Source organism: Xenopus laevis, chromosome 5L (genome assembly GCF_017654675.1).
Source record: "Xenopus laevis strain J_2021 chromosome 5L, Xenopus_laevis_v10.1, whole genome shotgun sequence".
In the NCBI taxonomy this organism is placed as follows: Eukaryota; Metazoa; Chordata; class Amphibia; order Anura; family Pipidae; genus Xenopus; species Xenopus laevis.
In genome coordinates this window covers 88,843,423-88,859,801 of record NC_054379.1, presented here as the reverse complement: position 1 = coordinate 88,859,801, position 16,379 = coordinate 88,843,423, and the positions used below count along the sequence as shown (strand labels likewise).

At 37.5% G+C, this 16,379-nt stretch overlaps 1 protein-coding gene across 4 annotated transcripts in view; it reads right to left on the bottom strand.

Moving 5' to 3' along the window:
• bach2.L (BTB domain and CNC homolog 2 L homeolog) overlaps window positions 1-16,379 on the bottom strand; it is a 187,614-nt gene that overhangs the window by 11,721 nt on the left and 159,514 nt on the right. The window lies entirely within an intron of this gene.

Below are 16,379 nucleotides of genomic sequence, written 5' to 3'. Positions count from 1 at the left end.
TGTTATCCCTAGAGAGGGATGTTTTTCTGTATTTTGGGGCCCATTTATTAAACATTGATTTTTTCTGATCTAGGTGTTTAGGGAGAAAACTCAAATTTGTCATGGGAAAAAAACTTTTTTTTAGAGTTTAGACTTTTTAAAGATTTATCACACCTCAAAGCTGATAAAAACCTGTAGAGGTCATGTAGAAGTCAATGGCAGATGTTCCTAAAGTTGTTTCTAGACATCGTGATCTGCGCTGGATAATCTGAAAAATCTGGGGTTTTCGTCAGATTTCGATAATCCAAAAAAATATAGTTTTCAGAGCATCAAATTTATGATTCAAATTGATGGACGATTTTGTCATGATTTATTTTCGCTACGATTTTAAAGCAAAATAATTATTGATAAATGAGTTAAAATTGTGGAAGGGAGTTTGGTCAATTTGTTTTCATTAAAAAAAAGATTAATTCGAGTTTTAGGAATTGTGCCTCTAAGTGTAGTAAGCATTATGTACAGATTTGGACATAAGGTTAGTTATATCAAATTATAGTTCAGATCCCTAAACTCATCTCAGTTTGTACAGAACAAAGGTACGTGTATGACCCTACCTAATTACTGCTCCCGATCTAGCTACCCCCCTGGATAATGTCTAAAGGTTCAAGGTGGGCAAAACCTGAAAAAATTGTTTACTGATTGGTTGGGGACAATACACAAATGATGAGAACACAGTAACTAATGTATTAACCATAACAAACCTTAGTAAATGTAGAAGGTTTGGGTCCCAAGGAACCTTCTCTTTTGAATTAGTGGGTAGAAGGCTCCTCTTTTACAAAATATGTTGCAAATATTTTAACCCTCTCTGTTGCTCTGCATATAATTCATACGATGAGAGGTAAACATTTGCCACTAACACTAGTGTACCCAATTATGATGGAATGCTGAATATAAATAGTTTACTGAGGGTAAAAACATGCCAGGTTGGGACAGTTTTTTCCACTTTTCTAGGCATGGTAAATCAGCCTATTGTATTATAGTAAATGGAATCATCATATTATTTTTTTTTTTAGATGTGAGCAGGGAGTAAAAAGTAATACAAGTGTAAGTTATTAAAGAGCATATTTTACATTCTTTTAACCCTAATTAAAAGAATACATAAAATGTTATACACTTTGCATTACTAAAATAAATTTATCTCTGAATGACATTTCATATATTTAGCATGGCTGCCTAGCTCCTTTGAATGAACCGTGGGTTAATCGCTCCAGGGAAGGGATTTTCCTGTTACACCACAAATTAACCATAAACAAACTCGTAAGGATAGAGAACATTCCATAGTGGAGCTAATTCATCAGGCGGCTTGCACTGAGAATCATTGACATGAACAAAAACAGTATTCATTCCATTTCAGGCATTCAGTTCTCCACCATTTCAATTCACAGCAGAGTTTCTCATTGAGTTCTCTCACCTTATACAGTATACAGCAACAATACGATTTAATATAATGATATTAGAAGTTTTTAATTATTGGGAGGGTGTGTGTTATGCATATTATTTTGCTTGCCTAAAAGCCAAACAGCAAGCAACCCACCCTTATTTATGCTCATTTCCTACCAAACACACTGCTAAGTCACTGGAGTGTATGGATGGATTTTAACTCTGAACAGTAAGAACATAGCAACTGCTCATGCAAAATAAAATAAATTAAGGTCAATTGATAGAGAAACGCAAGTATAGCAAACCGACCCTATTTAATATAATGGTAGCTCATGACAACATAGAAAACAGACTTTTGATCAGGCTGCAGGTTGCAGATCACTAACAGTTTCCTGTATCACCCTCATCTGGAGAGCTGTGAATTATACTGGATTTATACACCGACAGACGATTTTGGGTAGGCCTTACAAAGCATGGGTAGGCAATTTTTGTAGTGAAAGTACAAATTACATTTGGATAGATAGATGATTAAAAGTAACAATAACAATAAAACTGTAGCCTTGGCTGCTGGGGTCAGTGATCCTCTTTTGAAAGACTTTTTTGAGAGCAAATAATTCAAAAACTATAAAAAAAAACTACACCTTTAAGCATAATGTAAAGGGATTAGAACATATGGTATAAGTAGATGTCTAGGTGAATGAAAAGGAATACGAAGAGATAACTTGTGGGGCAATTGTCACAGGTAGGTCCCGTTGAGATTAAATATGGACTGTAGATATGCTCCCTACAAAATTGATTTAAACTGCAGAGTTAAGATAGGGTATTAGGTTAAAAATAAAACAAGTCAAGCCAAAGGTGGTGGGCCTTCATGAAAACCCAAAGCTGGTCTGTGGGGAAATCTGGACAAAGATAACTGTTAAAAATGGCCCTAAACAGTCAAATAAAAACACATTTGCAAGAGACAACCCTTGAACAATCATGAAAGGTATCACAGTAAACTTGAACGTTTAACTGAAGGAATTAGCATGGAAACAATGATAAGTTAAGAAAGATAGTCTATGGCAGAGGGAAGTCAAACCAGACTCTAAAGATGCACCGCATTTATCATAAAAGAATCATTTGTTAAAATGCTGAAGTTGTCTCTTTGGAACACATCTCATATAATAATATAAACAGTTGGGCCCTCTACAATTGGTAGTACAATTGGAACAACTGGAAGCCAGGTGTCCCTTTAATTCCGGTGCCGTTGGGGCATACATTCACAAGGACTTGGTATTTAAACGTTTTAACATTTTTAACTGAAGAAATTAATCTATTTTCTGCTTTGGAATATGAAAACATTGACATTATTTCCAATACCTTTCCTTAGTGCTAAACTGTTCTATTGCTTATAATGCTGTATGCTAGATAAAAAAAATAATTCAGATTTGTTATTCACGCAGGCTTTTAAGGGCTACTGATGCCTCAGGAAATACTTTGAAACCTACTCCGCATGCAAGATACTGATCATTAAAATTCACATACTAAAATTCAGCATTCGCTTCCCATTGTTCTTTCACCTTGTGCTCATGGCCGCAAATGAGTTCTGTATTCAGAAGATAGTGATGCCAACTGAATAATGTTCTGACAACGTTGCACATATCTCTAAATAAAGCATAAATAAATGTATGGCAATATTATTTTTCATCTATGGTACTCCTAATTAAATGTGGCACTATGCACAGGATGTTTCAGGCACAATCAGGACCTAAGCTTACAATCAAAGTTTGGTATGTGAGGCACAGGGAGATTAAGTGACTTGCCCAAGCACACAAGAAATTGATGAAGGAATCAAACCTAGAATTACGTCAGTATGCAGAGACTTAACCAATGAGCCATCTTTTCTTTTAATGACTGCTATGGGCATGGCAAGGACTCTGACTTCAACATAAAATACACTGGTTTAACAACACCTATCAGCATTTTTGCAAGCACACACACATATTTATATAGGTACAGGTATGCAACCTATCATAAAGAATGCTCAGGACCTGGGCTTTTCCGGATAAAGGCTCTCCATACCTTAAATCAGCTGAAAAATCATTTTAACTTTAAAGGAAAACTCTACCCCCAAAACGAATACTTAAGCAACAGACAGTTTATATCAAATTAATTGGCATATTAAAGAATCTTACCAAACTGGTAGATATATTTAAGTAAATATTTCCCGTCTACATCTCTTGTCTTGAACCAGCATTTCGTGGTGTGTGTGCTGCCTCAGAGATTGCTTGAACAGAAATACTACAACTCTAACTGTAACAGGAAGAAGTGTGGAAGCAAAAGACACAACTCTGTCTGTTAATTGGCTCATGTGACCTAACAAGTATGGTTTGTTTGGCTTGTTTGTGTGCACCGTGAATCCTACAATCCCAGGGGGCAGCCCTTATTTTTTCAGACCTACAATATTCGGGGGGTATAGGTTTCCTTTAATTAAACCGAATATGAATGTTTTGCATCAGGTATGGATTAATTATATCTTAGCTGGGATAAAGTACAAGGTACTGATATATTATTAGAGAGAAAAAGAAAATCTGTATATATACATACACACCATGGTTAAGAATGCAAGTGCAGCATATAGCCTATTTTGCTATGTATAACAAGGGCTTCAACAAATACAGATAAGGGTCATATACTTATACTTGTCGCTCCCGTTCTAGCTGCTGAAGAAACCTACTTGGAATAGGTACACTTAGATAAAATATACATAAATGTAAAGTCATTTCACATTCCTGAGGTTTAGAGACACTTGAATTTTCCCTGCATGCAATGTATAATCAGATCGCTGCCACAGTAAAATTAGAAATATGATTGCCTTGCTCTGTGTTACATCTGACAGAGAAGTTGTAAATGTGCACAGAGAACTAATGATTTCACTGATTTTAATGGATCATGTTGTCTTGTTGCTTTTTCCATGTGATGCATGTGAGGTGAACGAGTGCTAAAAAAATATAAATGGACTATGATCTAGGAAAGCATAAAAATATTTTAAGATTTGGCTGAATCCCAAATCCTTTGTGAAAAATTTGGGTGAATACTGAACCAAATCTGAACCCTAATTTGCATATATAAATTAGACTAAGAAAGAGGAAGAGAACCATGCGCGCATCGCGTGGTTTAAAACATTTGAAAAGTCACGTGATTTTTTAGGTTTGGTTCAGCCAGGCACTTGGATTCAGATGAATCTGAATTCTGCTGAAAAAAGGCTGAATCTTGGCTGAATCCCAAATGGAATACTGGATTCAGTGCATCCTTGCTAAGGTCATGGTGCCTATATAATGCTAGCTTCTGACTTTAGTGACTCAGATACCATTATAATACTTTAGCCACAATCTAGTCATAAGGGGTCATGGACAATAGTGTTTGCAAGAAACAGAACCTCAGCTTAATAGGTTGTGTGAATGGGTCAAGTCAGTCAGCAAGGGCCAAGCTCTCAAATTATGTCGCACACATGGCAATGGTTTATTTGCTGTGTGGTATGTGTGAGTTTTGTTCTAATCTTGTTAGCGATCAAGAGTTTGGACAAATGTAATTCACTATATACAGTTCAATCTCTCCCCAAGGTATCAAAAATATCCGTTCTATGTATCAAATCCCTGATTCAGGTTTAAGTTTGAAAGTATAAAAAACAGGCTGCTTCACACGATTATCATTACAAAGGCAGTCCTAAAGCTTTAAAACTTTCCAAATATGGCTTATACACAACAGGGGACTCTTATTAAAGGACACTCAGGCTTGAAAGCACATATTTTTATGCATTTGACTGTCCATGCTCTCTTCTGTATGACTCTAATTACAGTTTTTTAAGGGAGCTGGTTGATCCTTGGTTCACCATGGTTCTTTAGCATGAGGATCAAACAATGAAATTATTTATTTTTTCTCCATGTCGTTCTGGTTAGTATATTCCCATTTTTTAACAAATACTGTAGCATGGTAGATAATTATAAAAAAACTGTCATTACCTCGTTGGTGACCTTATTTCTATTGCTCCTAACTGAAGCGTGATTTGTACCCCTGAAGCAAAAACAGACATGTCAAATTCTCTTGTGTTGTGTGTATATATATATATATATATATATATATATATATATATATATATATATATATATGATAATTAAATGAACCTGCTATTTTTGGGCCTATAACACATCAAGTTTAGTTACAAAAAACCATGCAACATTGCAATAGATGATACAGTGACATTTCATGCTACTGTGGAGGTCAATGGGATACATGGCTATGAAACTGTAAGCAAGCAACTACCATCATCCGGTAATTACAATCGTGTAAAGCTACAGGGTACAATTACTTGTTCACATACCCTACTACATGTAGAACTCCTGTATACTAGCATAAAATAATCTGCATACTCTATTTCATATATATTAGACCTTTCTACTTTTACATGTTATTCAATGCAACAGCTTTGCTCCTGGGAAATATATCATGCTATTATATATGAGTAATTTGTAGTTGATCATTTGTGCCAACGAAGCTTCTGAACACTGTACACGGAGTTCTCCAAGGTGGAGAGAAATTCCATGTGCCAACTTGACTTTTCTATGAAATGCTCATCTAATTGTCTGTGTAATGCACAACTTTTCTTAGCTCTGCACTGTCAGGCCTACAAACAACAGTGAGGTAATACTCTAGTCATGTTCCTAGCCCAGAATTTCAATTACCTCTGCTGTGTCTATTTTCAGCACTCTCATTGCTTGGCATACTGAACATACATGGAGGAATGAAGCACAGCATGCCAAACGTTTGGAATTAATTTAGCTTCTGTCAACAGCTTACGCTTGTGCAAAATGCAGCCTTCCAATGCCCTGGCAGAAGAGGACATATACGGTAACATAGACATAGGCCAGAGACTTCAATTACAAACTCACACAGCTCGTCCAGACACCTGCTTCATGCCTGTCGACTTGCCGATTGTGAATGATGCCTGACAAGGTTCTAGTATACAGGAGTGGCCCAGGACACCCTCCGGACCAAGGGAACCAACTATTGCAACATGCAATTTGAAGCATGCAAAAATAAAATAGCTACCCTTCTAATGTGGATTCATGAATAAGCATGTCGTACATCTTACCATACATTCTATATTTTCTATAAAAATATCTAAATTATGGAGCAGATTTAGCCAACATATATATTGCTCCATCACTGCTGCTTGCACAGAACACATTCAACAATATGATATAAATTCCTGTGCTGCAGAATCACCTAGTAATCCATGGAAGTTACTTATGATCATGATTGATGCTTTGGTGTTCACCTTCCTCATTCAGAAGGTTATACACATAAACCAGGATTTACAAGTGGTGTCCATCTTTGCAGCACGTATTAGTGTCGGCAGTAAAATAAAAGCACTTGCGTGGATCATCTGCTCTGCCTTGAATATATTTGTCACAATTTATGAGATGCTTAACAGTGTCTGCTGGAGGCCTATATCGAAGTGTGAAATCATTCAACATATATATTTCTTTAGCAAGTATTCCCCTTTCTCCTGTTTTTCAGTTGCTGCAGAAAAGATCCACAGTCATTTTATCAATAAAATGGAAACAAGCCAGAATGCCTGGAAATGAATTCATTTTACGTATATGGATAAAAATAATTTAAACTTTTTTTTTAAATATATCCAGTGCCTTTTTAAAGAAAACATGTTTTCATTTCTATAAAACAAATTAAGAGAAAAAAAATGCTTGTACCTCTTATGTTTGTTCACTAGAGGGCATATGTACTTCCATTAATTATATATAGAATTCTGAGAATCAACTCATTCTTGCTGCGAAAGATTCCAGTTTTCCGGCAACAGTCAAACAGTAAACTTCAAAAAGCGCACCTAGAGAACATACGTTTTCATTGTTCTGATCTACTGACAGGGCATTATCGGTCAGGGAGAGGATTCTGCAACCTTTAAACGCTGATATCCTCAATTGTAATGAATAACATTCAACAATAACCTTATAAAGGGCTGTAAATGATATCCTGATAATCCGCCAGTGCTGATATCAGTTTTCACTTATTGTAATGTCTTACGAAAATGGATTAAATGGAACAATAAAGCCTTGTGTGTTTAGTAATTACATACATTACATTGCTATGTCTTTACAGCCACAATTTCCTGAAAACAGAAAATGATACAAGTGGTATTTCCATATCAGGCGGTTGGCCTGACTTATTTAAACATGTAAAATTATTTTAGAAATATATGTAGATCAGATCAGTCCAAATGCATACTTTTCTTTAATACTATGACAATTTACAAGAAATGACACATTTTATAGTCCCAATTTAGTGATTTGGAAACTAAGAATGTTAATCTTATGTATTTTAAATACTTAGGAGTCTGTTGAAATGAATAAGCAATTTTTTGAAATCATAAGCTAAGCAATAAAGCCATTAAATACATACTTTACACTGAAGGTCATAGTGTTTGCTGCTGGAGTGAAAAGCAAAAGAAAGCCAAGAAAAAAAACCTTTCTGTAGAGTATTCTGGGAATCGTACTCTGCAGACTTTCCTTCTATGCCCCATATGTAATAAAAGGCATACCTGCTGATGTACATATACTGTACATCCAAATATAAAGGTCATACGTTATTCAATGTGTGTATAGCGGGAGTCGAGGCAACAGATATCAGTCGTCTCGCCGTTCAGACAAGACAGAAAACTTTTATCGGCCACCTTTGAAGGTGCCTGATGTCGACAAAGGGTTACTGCTGAATGGTCACAGGAAAGATCATAATTGTAAAATGTATGGCCGCCTACACTGGCAATCTGGGCAGCTAAGTGGCAAATGAGATTTAATGTTGATAAATGTAAAGTCATGCACCTGGGATGTAAAAATATCCAAGCCACTTATACCCTTAATGGGACTGCACTAGGCAAATACATAATGGAAAAGGACCTTGGAATCCGTGTAGATGATAAACTTGGCTGTAGCAAGCAATGCCAGTCAGCAGCATCAAGGGCAAATAAGGTCTTGAGCTGTATTAAAAAGGGGCATAGAGTCAAGGGAGGAGGGGGTCATTCTTCAACTGTATAGAGCACTTGTAAGGCCCCATCTAGAATATGCCGTACAGTTCTGATCTCCATCACTCAAACAGGACATTATTGTATTAGAGAGGGTACAGAGAAGGGCAACTAAGCTGAGGAATATTTCCCCATCTGAGGCAAATTGGAGAGGCTTCAGATGGGTTTTTTGCCTTCCTCTGGATCAACTAGCAGTTAGGTAGATAAAAAACAAAACAAAAAAAAAACCTAAAAAGTTGAACTTGATGGACGTTTGTCTTTTTCAACCTTACTTACTATATTACTATGTTACTAATTGACACCATAGATACATTACTTTGCACTGTACAATCTTGTACAGTACAAAGTTTTTTGTAGAGCATACCTCCCAACATTTTGGAAATAAAAAGATGGACAAAAAAGGTTGTCGCACGTAGCGTGGCAAACAAACATTTTGACCACACCCATTTTTTGTGCCACAACCCCTAATTACCATGTTAATTTTACAAAATTTGGCAGGTTATTAAAGTTTGAACACATTTCTGTGTTTTTTTTTAGTTGTTACAGTTTTGCTAATGAAGGTGAATTAACCTTTAAACTGTGAACTGTTATTGTTACAATTACTTATTTGCTCATCTGAAATTGTTACAAAAGTTTCCAAGTGCACCTGGTGGCTTTTCTGGGCTCTCTGCCAAAAGCCAATTAAGTTAGAAACATTGTTTCTTTTTCTGGCTGTTAAGTGCAGAGAAAAATGGGAATTTCCAGTACAAATGAGGGACTGCAGGTTGAGCTGTCAAAAGAGGGACTGTCCCTCTAAAAACGGGACAGTTGGGAGGTATGTTAGAGAACTCGAAGAAGGGCTTTGCCCTGAAAAGTAAGTGTACTCTCAATAATCTTCACAAAGATTGTGTGGTATAAAATTGTGTGCCATTTGGCTATATTTGATTCTGTAAGAAATTCTTAAAGGAGAACTAAAGGAGGTTAACTAAAGAAGTAGGCTATAAAATGTTGTACATTTTGGGCTTCTGTACTAACCCAAAGTAACCACAGCCCCACAACAGGGAAGATCTGTGCCTCTGAAGATGCCCAGTAGCCCCCCATATTCTTTTCTGCTGATTCACTGCACATGCTACTGTCAGTTACTAAGCTTAGGGACTGACTTAAAATAAACAGTACACATAGAATTTGAATGTCACAATATAAGGCTGATAATACAGACAATTACTACATGGCAACATACTGTAGAAACCAATGTAACTAATATCAGAATTTAGTCAAATCAAATCAATAAGGTGCCACACTTACACTAGACCGCCTTTTGCAGCGTCGGGTGCACAGCTGTGTTCCTCTCTGCCCAAGGAAAAACTCCACTGTAAAGCAATAATTCCAGCAGCACTCCGATATGTGAATCAAAGATTATTTATTCATGCCATTAGCAGAGCGACGTTTCGGGCTATTCCAGCCCTTTATCAAGCTCTTGATAAAGGGCTGGAATAGCCCGAAACGTCGCTCTGCTAATGGCATGAATAAATAATCTTTGATTTACATATCGGAGTGCTGCTGGAATTATTGCTTTACAATAATATCAGAATTTAATAATCAGCCCTGTACCATCATCTTATATTAAAGGACAAACTTTAGGCTGTGCAATAAGTTCAGTGTATAAAATATGGCATTTTTAGACATATTTATTATTATGGTTTAGTTCGCCTTTAAGTTTAAGGGCCACAGCCTGACTAATTCTCAATAAAACATGGTTTCTGCTGATGAATAGCAGAAGACACTTAAAAATACTAAGATATGGTACATATTTGTTTGCAGAAGTCATTGGCAAGTTATCATGTCTCATACACTTCCCTGATAGTAACCTATCTGCACACTTACCAACCATTTTCTTTATCCTCCATTGTTGGCAGGTATCTGTTTAGCTCAGTATTTGATGAGCTCAGTATTCATGGTAACAGGCAGAATTTGGTTTGCAGATCGAACTCCCTATTTGTAGAGGAAACTCACTTTCTGGTGTGAATGCTCAGGAGCCCATGACTAAGCACCCTGAAGGGTGTGAAAAGCGTAGGGTGGATGGTGATGAAGCTATATTTTTAATTTTTCTACCAATAAATTTATCTTTTAACTGAATATCTCTAGTCTTGTGGATCCGTTTGAGTGCCGGTCAGCCCTGCTTCTTTATCTTATGAATGCTCAGGCTGCCATAGTTTCTGTGTGTTTAGCTATTAAATTGGCCAATCATGGGCCTCAGAAAAGTGATTGAACAGGCATTCAGTGATGAAAACATCAAGCTAGCACACTGCTAATAAGGTTGCTCATTGTACATCACATTATACAAACAAATCACTTTGAGACGCATTTCACACACTTAATAATCACATTCTCTCTCTCTGTTATTTTAAACTTATGTCCAAACCTGAGTAGTCATTAATCTAAGGATAAATCAAGAAGAAAGATAAAGAAGAAAGCCTGACATCTGGAACTTTGCTTTTGTCATGCCTACAATATACAGTATATATGATATGCCAAATTAAGGGTAATGATAATGGTTTTCCACCCTAGTGTAACTATGACATACACATTGAAGCTACTTAATTTAAAAAACCCAAGGACAAATATAGTCCTACAGAGTTTTGTCCTACACTGTGATTGGCTGGTGAATCCTCACTGCACTATATGAATATATTCTTGTAGCCTTTTTGAATATCCCTGTCCTCAACTTCTGTGAAGTAACTGCCAGATGAAGATCATGTCAGAAAAATGGCTGTAAACTCCATGTTGAATGTAAACCCTCTTATGTAGGCACTATGCAAGATGCCAAATTAACAATCAGTATAACTCTTAAAGTGCATGAAGGAAAAAATGATTACAAGTAAAACTGCCATACATCTTCTTGTGAGACTTCACTTACAGCACAACCTCCCAATATGTGTTTGTAAGGGTAGGAATATTAGCAAGACAATAGAACTGCATGCCGTGACAATTTAAGTTTAGGAAATGTGTAATAAAATCTTCTGAATAACTACATTAAATTTCATGATTCCCATAAAACGGCAAGTGGTTTCATGAGCCTGTAATTAGGAAGATACTTCCACTGAAGAATGACATGGGAAAGAAAATACAAATGCAAGAAAATGTAAGGACATTTAATATAGTTTAGTCCTTGCAGTGTAAAGCTAAACCAAAAAGGAAAAAATCATATTTCATATTATACAGCAGGAGGTAATAAAGAACAGCATCATGCAGAATTACTAGAATTCAAACAATGAGTCAACAGAACCAGGGTTGACAATGAGCAGATAGGCACATGAAGCGCTACAGGCTTTGTCTAAATCATTTTTCAGATTGGATTTCTCCCCAGGAGAAGAGGAGTCAGGCATGTAAGGAACTGCTGGCGAGTAAGTTGCTAAGCTACTTGTCCTTCCCCTTGTTGTCACTGTCACCTTCAAGGTTGTTTACTGCCAGTAAGCACTGCCAGGAGATTGAAGTACTGAAGAAGGCTCTTCATGTCTAGTAACCAGAAAAGAGAAGAAGCTATTCTTTTTTTAAATTGAAATACTAATTTCCCCCCTACAGCCACCAGAAATGGATTGTCTTTCAACCTCTATGGAATATGCAATTTCCAAAACTGGGGACTAATGGATAGGAAAAAAATGGCAATCTGGAAATATGAATTCTTACCAAAAAGACATGTCAATTTAACAAATAACAATGCCTTTTAAACATGGGAAAATGCTATCTACTGTCCTTATGCATATCATGAATCTTCCCATCTATGTTTTGTTATTGAAAATATGGATAATGAGGACATGGATGCTCAATCGATCACTGTGATGTGTAACAGTGCTCACGCAGAAGCAGCAGATAATCAATTTTGTTTCTTCTACACTGCCTGCTGTATATTGGCTTTGGAAATAGAATTCCAAGTCCGGATTTATCAAATATAAGTTAGATGGGAACATCCGTCACCAAGAATGAAGTGTGGCAAGTCTTATTTATAATTCATCATACAGCTATAACCCATCAGTGAGGGCAATACTGACCAAAGTAACATACCTTAACCCTAATAACTCACAACCTTTCCTTTAAATTTCTTCTATATTAATAACACCACCTCTCTACATTTCAAAAAACAATATCTTCCATCTTATTCTGTCTGCCATTTCTGAGAGATGCCTTTTTCAAAAGGTTATTTCATATCTGACATCAATAATAAAATAAAGTAGAATGGCCATAGTCATAAAGAGTTTGTCAAACATCAACTGAACCTGAACCTGAAGTTCACTATAAATCTCACTCATTAAAAACTTGTGGCTTGAGCAGCTCAAGGATTTCATGATGATTATAGCAAATAGTTGGTTACAGTTTCAACCCAGTGGTATTTCAATGCAGTATAACACATTACACAGAACACATTTCCTTTGTATTGCTGTTTGGAGATGGATGTGCCACCCAACAGCTTTTAATATGTAAAAGGAGAACTAAACCCCCCCCCCGACAAAAGTCCCCATCCACAGCCATCAAATGAGCCCCCTCTCTGCTCCCTCCCAACAGAGTCTATTTCAATGAACAGTGTCTCTCATAGTAAAGCTGACCTATACAAGCAGAAATGCATAGTGGAGCTAGCAGGCGCCATCTTCTGAAACCTCTTGTTCTTTTTTGATCAGTTCGTTGACACGGAGCTTGCTGGCGCATGCACAGTATAATGGTACTCTGAGATTACCTTCAATTGCTCATGTGCCAGCAAGCTCTGTGTAGCCGAACTGATCAGAAAAAGAACATGATGATTCAGAAGATGGCGCCTGCTAGCTCCGCTGTTGTGTGTTTGTGTGTGTGTGTGTGGGGGGGGAGTTAGTTCTCCTATAAGGGGTCTATTTATGAGGGGTCTATTTTTTCTGGTCACATTTTTTAGGGGGAAAACCTGAATGTTTTGAGGACAAAAAAATGTTTTGAGATTTATTATGCTCCAAAGCTGCTAAAAATCCGAAATCCGTCAAATTTGAAAAGTTGCATGATTTGATTTGATGAACGATTTGTTGAGACTTTTCCCCGTGCTGACTTTTTGGATCAGATTTTTTGATTAATTAGATAAATTCATGAATGGGAGGTTGCTTTAATAAAAAAAATGGGGGACATTTCAGTCTTAGTAAATATCCTCCTAACGCTTTAGAAAGCCATTTTGTTTTTTAAAGAACAGTCACATATCATGGCATTCAGCTAAGCCTCCATGATGACTACTGGTGCGTTATAATCATTCTAATTTAGTTATATGGTGCCAGCAAGATGTGCAGTACACTCCTTTTATTATAACAAACAGAGGTCTTGCATAATTTAACAAGGGTTACATAATAAAAAATGGAATAAAACGGCCTTGTCCTTGTATATAGGATTTGGTTAAACACTTTTAACACATATGGTAGGCTCCAGAATTAGTTCTTATGTTAAAGTATTCACTATTCATCCACAGAAATATGTATTAGCACAAGGGGCACCTGAATTAACTGAACTCAAGATACAAGAATTCATTTACAACTACCAGGTACAGTACAAAGTGTAAGACAGGAACACATGACCATGGTTTTCCATTCTGCATCCTTCCTCACCCTAAGGGCCAATAAGTGCAGACTAGTTATGTGCTGGCCGGCCCGATACCAACTGGTTTAACTGCGGGTCAGTCGGTTCGGGCCGACCTCGCACCCCCATTTGCGGGTGGCGGGTGGTCCGGGTCAAGAGCTTCTTCCTGCTCTCCCCGCCTGCCACCTACCACTGCCGGCTTCTAACTTCCAGTTCTATAGCCGTGCGCCTGCTTGCCCTGCCCCTTTTGTGAAGTTGTCGTCGAGGGGGGGTCAGTGCAGGTCTATAGAAGGAACCCGGAAGTTGGGCTCAGGTGGTCTGAGAGTGGATATCGGGTGGGTGCGGACATCAAGCTGAAGATCAAATGGAGGTTAATCATAAAGAACAGGATTGAGCCGTGCGCCTGCTCACCCTGCCCCTTTTGTGACGTTGTCGTCGAGGGGGGTCAGTGCAGGTCTATAGAAGGAACCCGGAAGTTGGGTTCAGGTGGTCTGAGAGTGGATATCGGGTGGGTGCGGACATCAAGCTGAAGATCAAATGGAGGTTAATCATAAAGAACAGGCTTGAGCTTGTACAGTTATCCCCTATCTCTCTCCTAATTTGCACATCAGGACGCAGCAGGGCACTGTAAATCTGCTCTCATCTGCTCCTTGATGTATCTGCAATGACAGGCAATTTGTCACCTTATGTGTGGAAACATGGAACAAATTTTGTCACAAAAATGCTCTTATGTTTCTTAAACAAAATCTGCTACATGTGTCTGCACACAGGCCAACGCGGTGCATGTCACTGCAGATAATCATGAAGTGAATGAGAGTGGATCAGCTGTTTCTCCACCTGTATTTATAAAAAAAAAAATTAAGCCTATAGCATTGTTTTGCCAGCAACAAGGATTTAAAGAGACAAATTTACTAAAGGGTGTATTTTCGCCAGCGACCACTTCGCCAGGCGCAAATTCGCTACCACTACGCTAATTTACTAAAATCCAAAGTTGCGTCTCAGCAACCGAATGCTGGTGAATTTTCGCTAGTGTTACTTCGGCAGTGCGAGCATTTCACTAGCGTTCACTTCTGCCTAGTGAAACTTCTTTAGTACTGTTATGCTTAGGTCAATTTGAATAGGGCGGGTATATAAAAGTTGTATGGATGTCTTTATTAGAGATGTTGGTGCAAATGCTTGAAGTGGCTACTTATTATTACAAATGTTCAATGAACAATAATAAAGACAGATGAGAATCCTCTAATGCCCTACTCACGAGCCCACCCTAAAACAAATGTGCCATGTCCCTCAAATGTCTTGAAAAAGTGTTACAAAAATCTTTAATATTTCAGACTTTTGAAGGCAATCCTGCGTTAAAATAGTAAAAGTCGACCAGCGTCTTTTACAACTTTAATGAATTTCCAGCATGCAGGATATGATGCCACTGACATAAGATTGAGGAAGATGTAGTTTAGTTTTATCAGTTTGCCTGGTTTGAGGTGGCGAAGTAAACTCTAGTAAAATTCGCAATCTTAGTTAATTCACAGAGTAACAGCCGTTCACCAGTGCGAAAAGTCACTTGAAGATAGGGTGCGGACATAGGCTAGCGATGGTCTAATTTGCTAGCAAATTTTTCTCTACTCCGGTTAGTAAATTGGCGATGTCCCTGCGAATGGGTTTTCTGGCGAATTGTCGATAGGGTCGGCCACTTCGACCTTTAGTGACTATGCCCCATATTGTTTTGCTGAAAGTAAAGCTAATTCCATTGTTAACGCTATGCACATTGGTACGCAGTAATGGACTCCCATTCCACTATGAAAACCCTGTATCATAACTTGCCAAAACAGGTGTCCATACTGGTGCCTTGATAGTAAGTTGCTGCAGATACTATGATCATCTGGTTTGGTTCTAAAAACCTGGCAGAAAACAATGAACGGTAACTGAAAAAATAGATTTGTGTGTAAAAACTGCAATGTGTTCATGAAGGATGTAGTGTACAACACTCCATGCCCCTTGCTGCTGGTACATTCAAGATAAATGTCTGCCTCACGCGGTCTCATCCTCTTTCGCTCCCTCTGCCTCTGCAGGGAAATTTCAGCTCATGTACAAATGAACGTATGCTTGGCTTTAAAAACCACTGGATCATTTTTTGAGAGAAACATTTTTCACATAACGTGATTATTTGTGAAAACTCACAAATAAACAGATATGTAAAATGGTATAAATATACGTGAAATACATTTTTGGGCTTATGTTATTTCTAAATTAATTTGCAGGTTGCATTTGGGAAAGTCTAAGGCTATTTTTGCCAGAGGTCTACGTGTTAACATAAACTGCCCTTTTATCCCCA